The sequence below is a fragment of the Gossypium hirsutum genome, chromosome D06, assembly GCF_007990345.1.
Source record: "Gossypium hirsutum isolate 1008001.06 chromosome D06, Gossypium_hirsutum_v2.1, whole genome shotgun sequence".
Classification (NCBI taxonomy): Eukaryota; Viridiplantae; Streptophyta; class Magnoliopsida; order Malvales; family Malvaceae; genus Gossypium; species Gossypium hirsutum.
The window spans coordinates 4856630-4865527 of NC_053442.1; the positions used below are offsets into that span (position 1 = coordinate 4856630).

The 8898-nt window shown below is 37.7% G+C and overlaps 1 long non-coding RNA gene across 1 annotated transcript; it reads right to left on the reverse strand.

The window, feature by feature from the left end:
• Nucleotides 1–647: 647 nt before the first annotated feature.
• Nucleotides 648–1856, reverse strand: LOC121218244 (uncharacterized). Its single transcript, XR_005914422.1, has 2 exons — nucleotides 1424–1856; nucleotides 648–1329 (listed from the first exon to the last, which is right to left on the reverse strand). It is a non-coding gene; the product is annotated as an uncharacterized lncRNA (long non-coding RNA).
• Between the last annotated feature and the right edge of the window lie 7042 nt (nucleotides 1857–8898).

The window sequence follows — 8898 nt, forward strand, 5'->3', positions numbered from 1 at the left end:
TGTACGTCTAATCACACTAAATCAAACGACATCTTTTTTGACTTAGTGTTGATCTGACTTTGTGAGTTGACAAAATCATACTCTTAATCCGGAGAAGTAATAAGTACTGGAATTTTAGGAGTTAAATCGCTCGGGTTCGTAACTCACGGGTTTTGACGAGGTTAAATCCGACCTAAAGTTGAAAATGGGTTTAGTTGGCTAAGATTTGGGGCATGTTGGTATTTGATAAATTAAATAAGGTAAATGGGTGAAAAGATGGGTGACGTGATTGATTATGGGGGTTGGAAAAATATATTAAAGTGGGGTGGTTGACTATTGGGAATGAAAAGAGAATTTGAAAAAGAAATTGTAAATTATGAGTGGTAACAAGCTAGAAATTTTAGGAGCTGAAAGTAAAGGAAACTAAAGACAAATAATAAATTGTGAATAGTTGAAAGTAAAGGTAAATAGGTGGTTGGCTACTGGAAATTAATAATTTGAAGGAAAGGAAACTAAAGAAACAACAATGCTACGTGAGAAAGGAGAGAATGAATTGAAAGATAAAAACTTAATATTTTTGATTGATGAATAAAATGAACAATGTAGCCTCTATTTATACTGTAAAGCCCAAAATCTGCCCGGGCCCATACCAGCAAAATAGACCCAAATAATAAAAACAAAAGCAGCCCATTTTCAGCCAATTTAAACTCAAAAACTACAAGCCCAAATGCCCAATACTAATAAAAACCCTAGAGGCCCGAATGGCCCAAAACTACACCAACTTTCAAACACAAAAAGAAACCCCAGCCGCATGTTTGTTGCGGCCACCTCCTGCGCACGCCCACCGCCACTGCTCGCCTATCACCAGCCACCATGCGTCTGACACCTGCAACAGAGACAAAAACAACAGCAAAAGGAAGCATGCAAGGAATGGGGAAAAGAATAAACAAAAGAACGAAAACAAAAAATAGGAAAGGAATGTCTTATAGATCGGCTTTAAAAAGCCAAAAATCGATCACAGCAAGGGGGGGAGAGGAGAACCGATTGTAAATAGAGGGGGATTTTTGAATACAAAAAAATTGTATTTTCATAGGCACATCAGAAATCAAGAGCAAAAAAGGTTGATTTTAATTTCTAGGGTTCCCTTTGTTCATTTTTCATTTTTGTTATTGATTTTATTTTTTATTTTTTTATAAATCTATTTCAAACAAAAAGGGAGAAGAAGAACTTACCCGAAACCTCGTGGCAGTGTCGTCGGGGGTCTCCTCCGTCATTGGATCCGGACCCGAATGGGGTTGATGCCCTTTGCTTTCTTGCTTTCTCATTTGATAGAACCCTCCCTCTTATTTTCTAAAGCCAAATGGGATTTCAAGTTGTTTTCATCCAGTTTTTTTATATATTGGTGTATGAAAATAAAGAAAGAAAAGAAAGGGAGCTCACTTACCAGGCCTTCATAGTAATGATCTCAGGCCATTTTTTTTCCACACCGTCGGCTACCAGATATGGTGGTGGTCCGGCGTCATGTTTGGGTGAAAACCTAACAGAGAGGAGCTTGGGGTTTTGTTTAGAAAAGGGATTTGTAAGCTTAAAAAAAATATAAAGGTTTGAATAAAAAAATTAAAAGGCACCATTTAAAAAAAGGGGGGGTCTGCGAGTGGCCTGATCCACAGGCTAAATCCACGCATTCTCACTTTAAGTGGGTAATTTGCATGGTTGGTCCCCTCCATTTGTGCTGTCTTTTAATTAAACTCTATTTTGTTTCTTTCGTTTTTACCCTAAAATTTGTGTGTAATCTCAATTCGGTCCGCGCTAGAGTACTGCGTTTTGGTATTTGGGATAATTTTGTTTTTTAATCCCCATTGGTTGGCGCGCATCGTATTTTGGTCCTCAGTATTGTTTTAATCATTTTATTTGCTTGCGATTTTATTTTTATTTTAATGGAGTATTTTTTTTTATTTTTTCTTTTCTCTTGCAATTCTTTTATTTTCTTTAAAAATTTATTTTTGTTCAATGTTTTAAAAATAAAAAAATAAAAAAGTAGGCTTTATTTGTTTTTTCCCCTCAAAAGTAGAGCCTTGGGAAGGGAAAAAGCTTACCGTGCATTAAGGGATGGAAATGTGCACATTTCTTTTAAATGGGAAATTTTCGCGATTAGTCCCTGTCCTGGGTGCCTACGTTCAATCAAGTCCCTTTTTTTGTTTTCTTTAAATGCTTTCAAATTACCCCGGAAATTTGCGCCCAGACCCCTCCCTCATTACCCACGTGTCCATTTTGGTCCCCTTGTATCCTTTTATTCTGTTTTCACTCCAGAATTTTATTTTTTAATTCAATTAAGTCCTATTTTGTTTATTTTAGACACTTTTATCACAAATTTTTTTTTGGTATTATTATTAATCTAATATTACTATTTTTTATTACCATTTTTTAAATTATTTTCCTATTATTTATTATACTATTTTTTTTACACTATTATTTATTATACTTATTATATCATTTTCATTATTTCTTATTTCTTTTCATCTAATTTGATCAATTGGAGTTAAGTTTCACATTATTATATTATTTATTTATTTATATATTTGTTATATGCTTTATATATATATATATATATTTAAAATAAAACGAATTATTTTATGTATAAATCGTCATTATATGTATCACATTACTTGTTATATTATTTTTGTTTTACTAATAATCATTTTTTTGTACTATTTCTTTTATATACATATTTTATAATAATTTTAAATATAGTTTATTATACTTATTATATTTTATTTATCATGAATACGAGACTCAATATTTGGCAATTCGCGGAATAGTGCCCTATCGTGCTGGGCTGCAATCTCCCGTTTGTCCAAAATAATCGAATATCTCTCCGGAATTTCACATGTATTTTTCTAAATAAGGCAATATTTCGCGTTTGGAAAATAGAGAAAACGTGCCCTAACGTGCTGGGTTTCGATTTCTCGTTCGACTAAATAGCCAAATATCCTCTTAAAGCTTCAAAGTATGGTTTCATTAAACTATAAGGTGACCTTGGTTTCGATGGTTTAGAGTATCGTGTCCTAACGTGCTGGATGTGATACTCCTTCGGAACAAGAGAATCTTATATTTCAATTCACGTTATCAGAGTTTCTTTTAAGGATCGTACTTTTAAAAACTCTTCAAATTTTCAATTTTCGACACTAAGACACTAATTAATCAACTAGGTACCAATTTTGGGCGTATCGAGGGTGCTAATCCTTCATCGTGCGTAACCGACTCCCGAACTTATTTTTCTGAATTTCGTAGACCAAAATCGTTGTTTTAATAAAATTAAATCATTTATTAAAAACAACCACTTTTTGAGGTGACCCGATCACACCTCATCAAAAAAGGATTGGTGGCGACTCCCGTTTTCATTCTTTTTTTCAAAATCCAAGTCGACCCCGTTTTCATCAAAAAAATGGTGTCAACAGCTTGGCGACTCCACTGGGGAAAATAAGAGAGTCAAGCCATGTGTTGATTATTTCTTGTCTTTTTGTTGAAAGTGAAAAATTCGATTTAAATTTACGATCCTCTCATTGCATCTCTTCTGTTTTGAGTTATTTTTTTATCGTGTTCTGTATTTTATTTTATACCTCTGCACATTGCATTGCATGACCGCTGGTCATACCCTTTTAAGTGGGAGTGAGAAACTACGCCTTCGTGAGGTTTTCACCTCCGCATGGGATAGTGAATCGCTTCCGGGATACATCCGTACCTATGTCTTCGTGAGATTTTCATCTCCGCATGGCCATAGAGAAATGTATCCCCCTGAACCGAACTCGGTCCGCATGAGCCTACAATGGGTGAGGATCGAGGAATCTGCTGGTTCAGGTACCCTTACTTTAGAACCAAACCTCATGTAGTGAACCTTAGGAGCTCACCCTAGGTAGAACCACTTCGAACCCCTAGTATTCACCCAAATAGGTGTTCTATTTATTCTTGCTTGCCTTTGCTTTGTACTAACATGTTTTCTTTTTGTCATGATTGCATTGCATTTTCATCATAAAAAGAGGTGTTGATTCACGTTCAATTGCTAAATAGAGAGCTTGTCATAAGAAAATGGGTTTCTTGATAAAGTGGATGACGATACGGTTGTCCTAATACGGTCCGAGAAGATAGAACAAAAGAAGGATGATAGTTCAGTAGAGGACTATACGACTTTGCCTCGTTGCCTGAAGACTCAAGATGACAAAGATTATTCGAGAACCGCTAGACTTTTTAAAGAGAAGCCAACGAGCATCACAAGGATGAGTGAATAACGAGTCGCGGCCCAGATGAAGAAAAAAGAGATAGAAGGGATGTCCCTTTTGAAGAGTTCGGGAGATTTATCTTAACGCTCGAATGAAAAAGAGGATCGAATGTCCCCGCCTATGACGGCAAAGCCGTATATATATCTGCTTTATGTAAATGGATTTGTTTTCTATTCCAGTTGTTCTAATAGAATTGAACCAAGAATCAACGTTTCTTTTGGCATTCATTTCATGCATTTGCATTACATTGCATCATATGCATTAGACTTTCACGAAGTGACCCTAACTAGGTAAAATTATTTCAGTTACCCTGGAAACCACCAAAAATATAATCAAATATCACTACGGTACTCGTCGCCAAACGAAAGCAATGGATCAAAGGTTCGAAAGATTGGAACAGTTGCAACGAGAGATGCAAGATCAGATGCACGAACGACTGAAAAAAATCCAGCAAGACATGTTAGAATCCCAGAACACTGTGATGAACCAAGTAAAGCAATTATTGACTGGAAGGAATGACAAAGGAAAAGGCCCTTTAGTTGATGCTGGGGATGATCACGATGACCCTGCCTATCCTCCAGGTTTCACCCCAACTAACATCCAAGCGTAACCAGAGGTGTACCCACAGAGGGCACCTGTTACCATTAGATCCCAATACCAGGTCGGTGCCCCAGCATCGATGAACTTTCCAACAGGCTCGGGTTCTAATCCCGGTGATAATCCTACCAACCCCGTGTTTCCTGATCTCGATAACATGGCAGAGATAGAGAAAGCGAAAACGGACTTGTCAAAACAACTTGAGGACCGATGTAGATGGCTAGAGGAGAAATTTAGAGCCATGGAGAACACCGACTACCATTGTGGAGTCGACGCCAAGGACTTGAGTTTGGTACCTGATCTAGTACTCCCTCCCAAATTCAAAATGCCGGAGTTTGAAAAGTACAACGGGACTAGTTGTCCTGAAGCTCATATAACTATGTTCTGTCGAAGAATGACGGGATACATCAATAATGATCAACTGTTGATCTACTGCTTCCAGGACAGTCTGATCGGGTCTGCAGCTAAGTGGTACAACCAGTTAAGCCGCGTCAACATCCATTCATGGAAGGACTTAGCACAGGCTTTCATAAAGCAGTACAACCATGTGACAGATATGACACCCGATAGAATCACATTGCAGAACATGGAAAAGAAGCATAGTGAGAGCTTTAGGCAATATGCCCAAAGATGGAGAGAGGTCGCGACACAGGTTCAACCACCTCTTTTAGAGAAAGAAACCACGATGCTTTTCATCAACACTCTGAAAGCACCGTTCATTAACCACATGTTAGGAAGTGCTACCATGAGTTTCTCAGATGTAGTGATGTCTGGTGAAATGATTGAAAATGCAATAAGAAGTGGGAAGATAGATGCGGAAGAAGGCATCAAGAGATCAACCCCAAAGTACAAAGACAATGAGGTGAACAACACGAGTACATATAGCAAGGGTTATTCAAAACCAATTACGGTGAATCAGCCAAGAAAAATGGTCGCTAACCAACAAGGCTCATTGAGACAAGAACCTGGAGTGAAACCAGGTACTGAGAACCTCCAGTTCACAACAATTCCAATGTCATATGAAGAGTTGTATCAAAATTTATTCGATGCGCATGTTGTTTCCCCTTCCTACTCAAAACCCCCACAACCTCCATATCCAAAGTGGTATAATGCGAACACACACTGTGACTACCACGCAGGAATTACGGGGCACTCAATAGAGAATTGCATCACCTTCAAGAAACTAGTTGAAAAACTCATCAACATGGGTATTGTCAAGTTGGGTGACTCATCTACTGCAGAAAATCTGCTACCCAATCATGATTGACAATAAGGTGAATACGATGTATGAAGAGATATTGGGAAGTGTTCACATCAATGACATGCATGAAGACACAACTGAAGAGGGAACTTTGTTAGATGTCTGCCCTCATAAACTTGGAAGTGTTCTAAATAAATCAGACTGTAAAAGAAGTCTCTGTAGTATTTAGAGCCTACTTAGAGTAATATTCAGAACAAACTTGTTGCTTTTAGCCTGAAGCAATATGAATTTTTTGTGAAATAGGCTCATGTCTGAACGTCGTTATTTTAATGAAATGCATCTTTGCGATCATTTTTGAGCTAATATTCTTTCATTCTTTATGAATAATTATTTTTAATCTTTTATTCTTTCTCCAAAATCATTCATTCATTCATAATTATACTGTACAGATAATTATTCTTAAATTCATACATTCTTTGTATATTCTTTTGCACCAACAACAGGTCCCTGAATATCAACGACATGAATGACACTGCTACAGACTCAGAATCTCCTTTTGAGCGAGACATGTGTTTAGAGAAATCTCATGACTTCGAAGATGACATAGATTGTGGCCTATCTCCGTACTTATTGAGGAGGGTAGAACAAGGTGAAAATAGATTCCACCTTACGAAAAATCAATGGAGTCCATGTGAGGCATGAAGGTTACTAGGTCGATCTCGCCAAAAAAGGTCTGGTGGTCATCAGTTTATCTTCACGGGAAGAAGCTGCTTCATATGCCAATGTCACGAAGTCGACAGCAATTTTTTTGAAAAGTCACGAAAAGTCAAAAAGAATCATATTTGACAATGCATTAAATTTGAACAAGAGCAAAATATAAGAAGTTTGCAGTCTGTTCAAGATTAACACCATGTCGCCAAAAAAAAACTCTCTCAGGGCAACGCCCTCTTTTTGGGCTTATTGCGGTTTCACCTATTGAGGTCGAGATTTCCTTCTCTTTGAGTTTTTGGATCCAATCCTGGTTGGAGAGGAATGTTCAAAATATCTATCATGGTCAAATGTACCAAAAGCAAATGGTATGAGTTCACCAAAACAAGGTTTGCTCCAGAGAATTCCACAAGGGGGACCCGATATCAAAGAAGATCCTTCCCATACAAAGGGGACTTCAGAAGAAAGTGGATGTTAAGCCAGAAGGACCTTATGTGGAAGGCTTTATCTGGGAGAGTGTAGGTATTGACCAAGATAGATGGCAAGAACTTGCCTAATCTTGAGAATTTTGATTCAAGGAACAAATACTTCACTTAAAAAAAAAAGAGAATTAATGAAAAAGAAGAAAAGAAAAATGAGTGAAAAAATGAGAGGCCAAGGTGAAAACCCGCAAAGGGCGCCTTGAGACCAAAGGGGCTTGAGTTGAAAACCCTAAAAAAAGGGACTCAAATTTTGGATCAAATTGGGGCATGAGGCGATCAGAGCATCTCAAATTTTGATCAAATCGGGGCATGTAATGATCTTGCTATACCTGATTCAACAAGAAAGGGTAGGTAGCATCTTGGGGCATCGACAAAGTCTTGTAGATCTCCTAAACACATGTCAAACACAGAATGGTCTTTCAAAGAGTTGGTACAGAGAAGTTCAAGCTACGATATCTGGGGCATCTTGTCCTCATACTTTTTTCTCTTGGAATACTTCATTCTTTTTCAAGATACGTGTTCTCAAATTAATTCCCCTTTTATTCTTGCTATCCTTGATAGTTTATCCATTATGAGCTATGCTCTCAAATCAATTCTATTTTATCTATCGTTATGATCTTTTGCAAGCATGTTGCATTGGAATAATGATTAATGGACTAATAAAACTTTCACGAAGGAAGTTTTGCATATTACTCTGAAAAGTTTCTAAATAATATAGGAGCTTGAAGCAGGACAATTGTTTAGAACACTCCAAATTTAAAGGTTGGAAATTTGGGAAGGAATAGTCTAAGTTTAGACTTTCTCTTTGGATTTTTGTTGTCAAACGCGTTGATTGACAAGACGCCATGTTGGTGACAAAGCTTGAATAAACAAGAAAGTGATGATCTTCAGGCAATAGGAAGAGGTTACCTCGGGAAGGAGAGCCCTCGTTTGCGCATGAGTCGTTGGTACGACACATTGGGAATGATGTAAGGGACCAGAAGGATTTAAATCTTATACCCTTGAATTGCGATAGGAGAAGATTGACAAAAGCCATATCTTTCTACCCTGGGGTTACAGTGGGAGATTGATGGTACAAATTTTATGTCCCAGTGGGTTGAACTTCGATGTTCACAGTGGGGGCAATCAGATTACGTGTTTCTTTGGAAATGCCGGCTGGTCAAGAAGGCGTTGCGACACGTTAGTGATAAAGCCTTAATAAGCTTTTGAGCGATGATAACCTAAGCATTAAGGAATTATTTTCATGACATTCTACATTCATTCAAATACCATTCACGCATGTCTAGTTAGGAGCATTTGATTCATTTTGATCATGCCATCCTAATCATTAGGCATAATTAGGTTCATTATACAGGTCATGTTCCCTAGAGGACAGATCAGTGAAAATTGAAGATAAACCTTTTCTCTCTCGGTCGTAGCAGAGCTGGTTGAAGTTATCAGATTTTGCCTTCCTACATTGACAGCGAAGCAGATCGAAGACAAACCTTGCCACTCTCGTTTGTAGTAGAGCTGGTTGAAGATAGCAGATCTTGCCTTCCTGCATTGACAGCGAAGCAGATCGAAGACAAACCTTGCCACTCTCGTTTGTAGTAGAGCTGGTTGAAGATAGCAGATCTTGCCTTCCTGCACTGACAGCGAAGCAGATCGAAGACAA